The 12,280-nt window shown below is 39.2% G+C and overlaps 1 protein-coding gene across 9 annotated transcripts in view; it reads left to right on the top strand.

Moving 5' to 3' along the window:
* LOC134222039 (segmentation protein cap'n'collar) overlaps positions 1 to 12,280 on the top strand; it is a 309,662-nt gene that overhangs the window by 253,746 nt on the left and 43,636 nt on the right. The gene's annotated exons all lie outside the window — the stretch shown is intronic.

Here is a 12,280-nt window from a genome sequence, read left to right on the forward strand (position 1 = left end):
TACTTCCATTATTGGTCAGAAAGCGTCGTGGGTTCGAGTCCCATCGAAGGGAAAGTGGTTATATCCAATATTTTTTCAAATCAATATCTTGGGGTCTCCAGTAGCCTTGCGAGCAAAGACATAAGATTGCCACTCCAGAGATGGCGAGTTCGATTCACGGTCCGGTCTAGGATGTTTTCGGGTTGGAAACTTTCTCGACACCCTGGGCATAGTGTATTCATTAATGCTAATAGAATACTATATTGAAAAGCAGGCCAAGTTCCAGTTGGAATGTAGAGCCATTGAAGATCTTCCCCATAATGTACATATTCACATATGAGTTTTCAGAATATTTGTAAATTAATGTCCAAGCCGGTTGTTTATTCCCCAGAATATAGGCAATTCACTTTGATAGAACACCAAATTTCGTTAGCACAAATGAACCATTTTTGAAACGCTTTTTATTGAAAATCACCTAGGAAAGAACGTATATTTAGTTTATAGAAATGTTAGGCCCTCAGTACACTGTTTGTCATGATGACAAATATTTGTCAAGTTTATCCGGATATCTATCAGACTGACCAGAAATCGACATAGATATCAGGCTGACTTGACAAATATTTGTCATTATGACAAACAGTGTACTGATAGCTTTAGTCCTGTCGTCGAGAAAAGGTCAGAAAACCCAGGAAAAGTGTGAAATTTGCAATGTGATAATAATTATTATTAATACCAGCGTGGCTCAAAATCAAACGACTTTGGCGTCTGACATATGCTGGGGCTTATGTAGGATTCTAATCATAAGCAAACACCGAATAAAAAAGCAAGAAATTAGTTAAGTAGGGGAACTGCTCCTGGACTTCATCTCATGGCTCCGATGTTCGTCCTGTCAAAAACAACGCAATGGAAAGGAGTTTGGTTTGTTTATTATTTTTGTGATTTTTTCAGAAGTGAGCACGCTTGTTGACAAAAAAAAGCGTCGAAATTGGTACCGTATTTACGACACCCCGACGACGATATACGTAACTTAAAAATTGCAAAAAAAAAACTGAATAGTTTGAAATATAAAAAAAAACAATTTTGCTTATAATTTCTAGAATAGTCTACAGGAGGGCCCCACGAGTCTAAAAACTTCAACATGGTTGTTGTATCATTCAAGTTCACAAGTTCAAGGGTAAGGCGAAACTTTACGGAACTGGACGAAGTTATTACCGCTACGAGCTTGAACGATTAGATTGCCCTTTTCTGTCGATTGAGGGAAAACCACTCGTTTGAATATTGTCGATTTTGATGCATTTGGAAGTTTCCCCAAGGACTTCGGAGCTGTTTCCAGGGCGGTCCCCTGAACCATATTTATTACCGATTTTGTCATAATTTGTATTTTTTTATAGATGGAAGCTCCCTCAAGGGCTTCGAAACTGTTCACAGGGCGACCATTATCCGCAGAGCCAAGCTTAGAGTGTCACAATTCCGTTTGTCTCCACAAATACTTACACATTTTGCCATGATTTGAGATTGTTTTGAAGTCAATTTGATGCCTCTGGAAACTGCATTGAATAGCTCATATTCCCAGAACCTGATGTTACAATTCACTTATAATTCACTCTCTTAGCAAATTGCTGACGTTTGAAAGCCATTTTGCCATGGTTTGGGTTTTTAATGGCCTATATCGATGTCTCCAGGTTCTCGAAACCGTCCATAGTAGGGTGAACGGTGATAACAATAGGCCAATATGACAAAAATGAGGAAATGCCAGCATTTTGTTTTTTTTTACTTCATTCAAGTCTATTCGGGTTAATTTTATGATTTCACGACATGCAGTCCGGTAAACGGTGAAACCCCCTCAGCAGACGCATATTGTCCATAATAGAAAGATCTTTGAATGGACCAACAATGATAAACTTTAAATGTATTAGAAATTTTAGATTATTTTTCCTAAAGTGTACCTCAAAAAACTTCATTTTTCATTTTTTGGAGGGCCAACCATTCTATTGAACAACATTTTATCCAATTCAGTCATCATTTGGGCGATTCCAAACTCATTAGAAGTTCATAAAGACGAAAATGTATGGAGAAACATTGATAATCAGTATTTTAACGCTAAATGACGTCTAACAAATTCAATTCGTATGCTGAGAGCAACGAGAGGATGCTAGTTTATTCAGCAAGGTTAGTATCATTTTACTGCAGTGTTGTTCGGGTGAATTCAGAATTCAGACCAATAAGAAAGCGCAGTTTTTTCTTTATCATTTCTGACAATGACCTGGAAGTTAATTCGTAGTTCTCATTTGTCTATGACCACGGGTGGCTACCAGACGGCCTTCCGCAGAACCCGGAACTCCCGTAAAAATTGTAATTTTGCATAGTTCGTCTAAGAGCAGCGCAATTTTTTGTAAACCATTTTTGATGATGACCTTGGAGTTAATTCACAGTTCTCGTCATCTATGGCCGGAGGAGACTACCAACGGCATTCCGGAAAACCCAGAATGTCCGTAAATTGGTCATTTTGTAAATTTCATCCTAGAGCAGCGCAGTTGCTTCTAAACCATTTCTGTCGCTGATCTTAGAGTTCATACGCAGTTCTTTTTTAGCTATGACGTTTTCAGAACTAACTCTCTCATATGTATTTTTGTACACATGCCAACCAAGTAGGATGAGTATTTAGTGTGCTATATATATTAGAGTGGGGCGCAGTTGTATGGAAAAACGCGAACTTCGTCCGATAAAGTCAGATCAAGGTTTTTCTGAATCGTTTTGGGACCCCAATCAACTGTGCAAAATACGCGCTCGATTGGTTGCAACCTCGCATGCCGCATCGCGTTTTAAATTTACATGGAGATTAGTATGGGAAAACGTACTTTTTTACATTTTTGCACTTAGCGGCTTCAATTTATCATCAATCACGTGACTCAATATGTTAACATATAGTTTGGAAGATGCCGAAAGACTTTGCCGAAGAAGGTACGTAGCTGGAAGGTCTACAAAAAATGTTATTACGTTTTGAAAATTGATTGCTCAAACCATATGAAAGAAATCAATGTTTCTGCCAGCACTACCGGACAACCTATGGTTATCAAAAGGCAAAACCCATCTTCCTTCTTATCGGATTTTTTTCTTTGTGAAATAATTCCGGATAGCTCCCATTAGCTCTAAAGCCCAATTATTTTATTTATTTTGAAATAACACTCAGTTAAATTATTCGTCTACGTAGTACGGCAGTGCTGGCAGAATAAACGATTTTTTGCATATGGTTTGAACACTCAATGTTCGAAACGTTATAACTTTTTTCGTGGACGTTCCAGCAACGTGCCTTCTTCAGCAAAGTTTTTCGGCATCCTTTGGGTTATACTTTAACGCAATGTGCTACTTGGTTTACGATAAACTGAAACCTCTAGTAATAGAAATACAAAAATATACGTTCTCCCATACTAATTTCCATACAAACTTCAAACGCAATGCGGAAAGCGAGGGAGCAACCAATCGGTCCCAAATTCTGCACAGTTGTTCAGGACCCAGAATGGCTTCGAAAAACCATTGATTTGAAAAAATGACCATGATGCCCCACTCTAATATATATATATATATATATATATATATATATATCTATCGGCATAAATATTCTATATCCTATTAAGGGGACTCTTGCTTACAGATTCCGTCTAAGCTCCTTTGCAATATGTGGCCTACCCATTTCCACCAATGTTCTCGAACATCTATATATTGTTATCGGTATTTGATGGCTTTTATGTTGCTCGGCACACGCTCTCCAGCTAAATGGTCGTCCGAATTGTAAATTTTAAACATCATCTGCATTATATTTGCCTATATACTCAAAACGTTTCAAGATCAAGTGGTACACTCGAACTTTGGTGAGTGGATCAATCCGGTATGGTTTCCAAATATTTCGACAACACGCAAAGTTATCCTAGGACGTGGTTCCATGCCGATCCCAATTTCGCTATCTGCTGATATCAGACTGTCAAGATATTTAAATCCTCCGATCGTCCGGCTACTGCAAAGTTTGGGGGCTGTTCCCGTTGACACTCAACCACCTGGTCCTGCTGACTTTGAGGGCGAGACGCCGCAAAAAAAAGCCAGCGGTCAGCCCTTTGAGCTCACTCAGCATAAACGGGAATCGCAGTACTTAAAGCCTGTCCACGTTAAATTTCAGACACTCATCTCAACAGGCAATTTTTGAAAATTTTCACAAACCACTGAGATGATCAATTTACATGACAGCTGAATCTGTCTGCTTTATGTGCTGGTTTCAGATGTTTTGAACACGCCCAAATTGATAAAAATGGCGACAAATCACTTGGACAGTTCCTAAGTGTCCGAAATTTAACGTGGACAGGCTTTAATATAACTTTCGTGATCATTAGCCAATACTTGGTGGTTTTTTTTAACAACACTGGCTGATACTTGAAGACGCTGTTCGAAGTTCTCGAACCAACACTTCAGCTGTCCAAGTCAAAGAGCAATTGAGGCAATAACCTCCGGTTGCTGCATCCATCCTTTCTTCATCGGTCAGGAAGTCCACCTATGCCTGCCTATCCTGTCTGCAGCAGCGCCCGACTCCCACTTACAGGAATACATACCGTTGACGGACTCTACTTCTCTGATTCTTCACTTTCCTCACCGTTTGCTTCTCTACGCTCCTTAATCTTCCGTCGGGTTACATCTGTAATCCATTCTTTTCGCTGAGTGAGCAGCTCACCAAAGTTTTTCTCGCCGATTTCGATAAAAGCATTCTTTACTGCCCTTTTATCTTCTACGCTGCCACCTTCCAGAACATCCATTACCCGAGTTCTAAGATCCTTAACGAATGATATCTTCACAGCTGGATCTGGACGGTCTATTTTGATTCGTCGCCCGAGCCTCTCCTGACACCGCTGAATCCAAGCAATGCGTTGTCGCCAATTAGAAGAATGAATTTGCCAATGACATGAAGAATGTCAAAAGCGATGTCAGCGCTGCGTTTATTACGAATTCAAGAAGGCATCGTCTCCGTATTCAGCTGATCCATTTCCAGAGGAGCTAAATACTACTGCCAACTGAAAGCGGGTCTGGGAAATAAGTCAAATGCTGCCTGCAGACATATGAAGCGTGCGCAGGGGGACTCCCCGGCCGACGATGGTAGGAAACTCGCAACAAACGGCGATATTCATTTCCTCTTCGTTATTTCACGACGCCTGAATTGAGCAAGGACAAAGCCGTGAATGATAGATAAAGACACGACATGTCAGTCACTCATCGATCTAGCTGATCAGCTGAAACGTTGGCTCCACAACTTCTCCAACGGCAACAGGCAGGATTCCGCCTCGAACGATCATGTGATAACCATTCTGTCACGCTTTGCATCATGCTGGAGGATGCCATTTAATTTCGAGAGTCCCTCCATTTGGTACTGATTGGACACCGAATCGTGAGTGAGCACAAGAGCAAGACAAGCGTGCATGTATTATACGTCTTGTGCTTTTCTAGCAGTCTACCTCCATAGAGCAATCGAATGAGATGATGATACTGATCTACTAACGCCACAGCGCTCTACCAAGTAGAGTAAACTGAATGACCTGGTCGTATGCTCCCACTCAACAAATTCCATCTCCACGGTAGCCGGGCAAACAGTGGAGAAGGTCGAAACCAAAGCCAGCCAACGTCGGACGGCGGACCGAGATCAACATAGAACATGGAGATCCAATTTGTCCAAGCAATGCACCAAACCTCGAATACTCAACTCAAACATGAAATCTGTGATGTTATACATCAGTGAGACTTGGTGCGTATTGGCAGAGATCACATAGATTTGCAAGTATTCATCACCCGATATATGTTTTACAGCATGGGCCTGGTGGGCTCACAACTGGATCCCGAATACTGAGCCACATCGACGATCCAATATCAACGGAAACTCGACAGTGTGAATGGCCGTAGGCCGGCCACAGACAACGTAAGAGCAGAGACAAGACTTGCAATCAAGCGATTAAGAGACAAATAAACAAAGTCGATGGGAATTATACTTGGGCTCAAGCCAAGGATGGAGATCCTTAACGTTGGCCCTATGTACCCTCAAAGGTGTTCAGAATACAAGAGTTGTTGTGTGAGAATTGGATCCCACTTAATGAATGCCACATGTACATGGGTGCTGAGAAAGAAACCAATCATTTTTTTTTAAACTTTATTAATGTGTTTTTTTTAATTCTATGATCAAGTTCAACGCAGAACCAATCCTAGTGCCGTATAGCCTATGGATTGTGTAACTTTGATTAGCTAAGTAATAAAGATTTATGTAAGAACTTGTTTGGAAGAATCTTTCATTTTTCATAAAACAAATGGAGCTGTAACTTTCAAAAAGCAAAGTTGTTTCCAGTGTATCGCATCTTGGAGTAAAATAAGTCATAAGACAACACATCTCTGATTTCAAAATACACCTGACTATTGCCCCAGTACATCCAATTTGAGCTTCATCCTTAACAAAAGCTTATAGCTCTAGCCGTACTTTAAAAATTTTGGTGTTATGGTTTCAACAGTTTAAAGTCCATCAGCAAAAGTTCAAAGTTCATTACTGGATAAATAAATTACAAATATTTATATTCTTTGCTTTCTCTAAACATTCTTTGCTATCATCCATTAAAATTCCAAATTTTTCATGCAATTATACCCATTTTGGATTTTTTCTCTTTTTTATTTGTTCCTTGTTATTTTTTTTATTTGGTTTTACGTAGTTTACGTCGAGCGGTCGTGTCTTGTATACAACCCCAACATTTTTCATCTTTCAATTATAATGATCCAACAGCATTTGGTATTGATAATAATTTCAAATAACTCTATGTAGGAATTATAGTGAATTAGAAAGAGTTAGGAAAAGACTTTTACGGTGTTGAAACTTGAGCAGTTCTTTAAACTATTTTTAAAAAATTTGTCCATAAAAATCGGTCAACATTGCAAACTTAAATCCATGTTTGAGAGTGATTTAAAAAAATCTTCTTATAAAAAAACAAAAAACATTGTGCTCATTTTATCCTTCATGTTTTTATCCATAATAGTTTATACGAGATTTGTTTTTGTAGTTTTGTATTCTCCCACAACTGACCTTTTTAATATTGACTCGATCTTGTCACGCCAAAAAAATTTAAAATTTTAATCATTCTTTTTACTCCTTCTTCATTCTTTTTTATTCTTTGTAAATAATACCGTGAACAACGATGATTTTTTATTAAATAACTTCTCTTCTTGCGCCTTCTGTTTATTTTGAATTATTCCTGAGTAGGGTAGAGAACCACTTGGGCAGCATCCCCTATTCCCGTCCACAACGTTCATTACTCGAGAGCATTAAATCCGAATTACTTGTTTTTTAGTACATGGTTAGTTTTTGTCGATATCTTGTGATGTACATCATACCATTTGATTCGAACGCGGTCGAGTTATTAACGTTTCGGACGGGAATAGGGGGTGCTGCCCAAATGGTCCCGCTCCCTACATCCTCCCTACAAGAGTTTTGTAAGCCCTTTCGAAATTATGGATACCGTTCACGTATTTTGCCTTTCCAATGCATAAACTGTTTCATATTTGTAAAATAGAATAAAAAAAAATTTCGATTGCTTCATTTCTTATTCTGTTACCCCACAATTCACCATTTTTTTCAATTGTTACACAGAGAATAAAAACCGGTGAAAAATCCGTAATAATGAATAAATTCAAGAAATTATTTCAATAATAATAAATATTAAAAACAACACTGAATTCTAAAAATACAAAATTTAGTTTTAATAAGATTGTCCATAAAAAGTTTGTATCTTATAAAATGTACTTGAATCTATTTTAGGAACGCAAAATAGCGATTCGCGCGAAAACAAAAAATTGGGTGCTAGAAAGTTTAAGAACATTGCACCTAATCGATAAAATCAGATTAAATTAGATTACCAACGTCAGATTATATTTTGATAAATCGGTAGCTTGACTGTAGAATAATCGGTAGTTATTCGTAGGCTGAAAAGTATAAAACCATATGAAATCGTATAATACTCGAGTAACATGTGAAAAGGGTCTACATCCATATCGTAAACATTGATAAAATGTCGTTCGAAAAAAATGGATCACAATTTCAATTCCCCTTTCGCAGGTTTATGATATTTCGATCATCTGAACTTAATCACAACACTGTTTGCTCATCCATAACCTTAATTGCATCGAAAATAACTAGAAAAGTTTCATTTTATTCTTTATTAAAGAGACTTTCAGCTCTTGGCTGGTTTACCTAGTGGTGTAGAAATCGGTAAAAGAATATTTTAAGTCAATTTTCCTTTTTTTTCTCTGGATAGGCCTTCTTAATAAGTCATTCTGTGTTCGCTTGTCATTCATAGTCTCATGAATCATAGACCCTTTGTTTATGGCATTTTCAAACGTAAACATGAAATAAGGCTTTTTGGGAGAGAGAATTTTTCTCTCCGAGCTCGGGCTGATGACGGTTCGGAAAAAATCCCGTTGCGGCCCCGAAGTTGGAGAAGGTTTATTCCTGACAAAAAAAAGAGTGGCTTGGCCGTTTTTAAGGTTGGACATACCAGGGGACTGAAGAGAAGGCTAATACGCCTACCCGGGTATCCACGGGCTATTTTCCGACATAAAAAGCCACATAAACACATAAGGCTCGATATACCTCAACTAATTGCAAGTTTTCGGCAGGAAAAGTTAATTGCCGACAGTTAGCACTAACTGCGCATCAAAATGAGCAGCTAAATTCGAGTATACCACCCAGAAACTGGGTGCCAATAACAGAAGTACTAAAAACGATGTTGGATAGAACGCCATTGTACCGCGGATGATAAGCGTTTCATCCTCCTGGGACCTACACATATTTTGAAAATAACACGTTATAAGCTCAATAGAAAATAGTTTTTTCCTAAATAATTTAATCGAATTCATCATTTTTGACGATTAATACTAATAGCTATTATAGGATGCTATCAAAGGGTATCAAAATCGGATTTGTCTACTTTTAATTTATAGGCCCTTATCTATTGTTAAGCGAGAATTAAGGTCTGAAGGTTTTTATAAATTTGACAACAGGCGGTATAAAAACAAGTTTTGAAGCAATTTCAAGAAAAAACAAGAGATTCATTTTCAAAATTCTAGAATAACTTTTTTATTTTATTAAAAGTTCTCTAGAAAATTTCTTGAACCCAATTTTGGGAAAATTGGACAAATTTATTATAAACTCTAATTCCTTAGGACCCAGATGTGGTAAATGTGTGCAATTCATTGGGATTAATTTGTTCTAAAGAGGAGCTTCCTTGCCCTTTCCCCAATGCTACAGACATAGAAACTAATTAAATGAGTTTTCTTTTGACATACATTCGCTAATATAATAATTTTGGTGTCAGCTTCTAAAACCGGGAATATGAAAATGAATTATGGAATACCACCCTTTTATATTCTTCCAGGTTTCGTGCATGAAGAAACCAAATTTTAATAAGCAATCGATATACTACTTGACTTCTTTAGGCAATACGAAATACTATATTGGACCGAGGTACAAACCCAGACACCTCCTGAATAATCTGATTCTGAACAGCTAGCATTCATTTCATTCCTCTAATTTCAATCGAAATTCCAAAATTTCTATCGGGATCACATGTTTTCTGGAAATAATTAACAAAATCCTAATCTCGAAATCCTCTAAAAATTTCGGAAATTATCGGAGGTCTATACCGCCTTCATACACATAACTGTCCCGTGTAGATAACAATACCAGAAAAATTAGACAAATATGCATATGACTGTAGTATTAGAAACAAAACTTAGTTGTACGAGAAAGGCAAAAATCAAATCAAGCCCTGAATTTCAAAAGCCCAATCGAAATACAGAAATGTTCATAACTTTGTTCAAAGCCTATAAATAGATAAATAGAAAGTAGTGCAGTGGCTGGATTCGTACCCACCGCTGCATCTATCCAGGCTCGCTGCGATAAATCTCTCGAGATGTGAATAGCAAAATTGTATGTGGGTGGATTGAAGTGCCCGAGAAAACCGTTGACAAAATTCCGACGCTTTGAACTTCGACATATAAAGAGTTGATTGTCGAGTCTAGACTACAACAAAAAATTCTAATTTTCGGTACTCAATTCCAAGTTTTCAGCGAAGAAAATAGGTGCTTTGGTCCGACAAAGTATCTCACGTTTAAGCAAATTGAAAACTTCGAACAAACAGAATTGTTCTTTACAAGTGCTGCACGCGCTAGAATCCCTACATTAGAACAAATCAGGGAACGCTCCCCGCAGCGCGTTGCGTGCCAACCACCGACTTCCAGTGCCATGCGGATTCAGTTCTCTAGGTCTAACGCACCTGTTCCGGCCGTGTCGAGTCGACGTGCTGGGCCGCGCGCGGTGCCATCAGCAGAGCTAATACCCGCTTACCGGCCGCTGCTAATAGGCTATAATTTGGCGTCTGTTGTCAATTAAACGGCAACCGGTAAATGGTTTACATACACCGAACGTATGTGTCTCTCTGTAATTACGCATCCGCGAGTGCCACTGCCGTCGCTGTCGCGCTACTTTGGAGTTATTTGCTACAAACTAACCAGTTGTTGAAGCGCTCTCCCCGCATGGTTCGCCGCCGATTGTTCTGCACTGCGGCGGGAAAACAGCTATCAAAAGTGTGCCTACTTACAGATATGTCATACGGCCAGCCCTGGACTCCACTTAAGTGATATGGTGTTAATTGTATAATTTCAACCTCAAGTACTAAACGGCGCTGTCCATTTTATGGGATCAGCAAAGTTTGTAAAAATTAGTTATGCAGGCATACGATTCTCAATAGATAGTTCGAAAATATGATTGCTAGCTATTATGTGAAATTTGACGATTTCCTATTCATATATCTTCAGTAAATGTGGGAAAGTCTATAAAATTTCCGGTCCTCAGTACGCAGTTCCAGACCAGGAGGTCACGGCAAAGTATCGAACTGGTCGGAAAGACCGTTCCAGCAACGCGGCGAACCTTGACCCAGTCCAAGGTCCGTCGCGTTGCTCGCCGATCGGTGGTGGTCAGTGGAATGTTCACCGAAACGCCGGCCGAGCTCGAAAAAATAAAACCCCGAACTCTGGCGAGCTACACCGGCCTACTGCGGTGGCTAATATACGTGCACGCGTGTACCGTCCGATCGGCCCGAAGGCGGAGGACAGCAAAAACAATCAGAGCCTACTTGCACAGTACCTAGTGGCCACTCACTACCGCGTATTATTGACGACAACGTCGCGTCGCAGGAACCGCGTACCCTACAATATTAGCAGTAGCGGTTAAACATTTAGCAGTTCTGCGTTTGTACTAACAGGGGAATGGGCTAAAATGCGCCAAGAAGATGTAGGAAGCTTTTTTTTGTCTTTATTTAGGAGACTTGCAGCCCGAGGCTGGCTCGTCTCCGACAATGTAGGCGGCTGTAAAAACATTCGAATCAAAATTTGGGATAAGTAGTTGAATAAGAACTTTTCGACACAGATAAACTGATAAAATACTACTCAGTGATGAACTCTAATTTTAAGAAAAATCATGTTTATAAAGTTTAAAAAAGATGAAATACTCCTAAAGATGAAAAAGTATTTGTATTTGGTTGCAACAAGAAAGAAATTGCTTAAAATTATTTAGTCGTCTCACTGAAATACTTTTTCCCATCTTTCATTGGTTTTTCGGACCTAAGTAAAATTCTAATCAAATGAAATCAATGACGCCACTTGAAGTGCTTGATGAGTGCGTATATTAACCCACCCTCCCCTTTTCCTCCATGTCATATGTGTGTTCCGAATGGGGGAACATGAAAAAAAAATCCGCGACATGACCTTCACCGTTTGAAAATTGAAGAAAATAATATAGAATTATTTTCCCCGCAGTGCTTCATCCCTTTGGGGCCTTGCTGCGTGTGTTTTGTCGCATTGTTTCTAGTTGCTACCGTGTACGTTGCGATCACTTGCCTTTGTATCTGCTTCGTTTGGCTACCGCCCCCTGCGGGTGATCTTTGCTGTTGCCCCGCGTACGCTACCACCACCCCTTTCAATCGCAACCGCATCGCAACTGGACATGTTATGTGATTTTCCCAAAACAACTACTCGCGGGACCCATATTATCAACTTAGCTCGGAAGCTAATGGAAAGCTATCAAAACTCTAGCGAATAATTATTGGTGTGTCATCCGGATTTCGATTTGCAGCTCGACGGCTCTGCCTTAGACTGTTGCTATCATGGGCAAGGTCTGTAATTATATCGAGTCAATTTTTAGACGAGATGAAATTAATCGATTTAAACCATCCTTGCA

Source organism: Armigeres subalbatus, chromosome 1, assembly GCF_024139115.2.
Source record: "Armigeres subalbatus isolate Guangzhou_Male chromosome 1, GZ_Asu_2, whole genome shotgun sequence".
Classification (NCBI taxonomy): Eukaryota; Metazoa; Arthropoda; class Insecta; order Diptera; family Culicidae; genus Armigeres; species Armigeres subalbatus.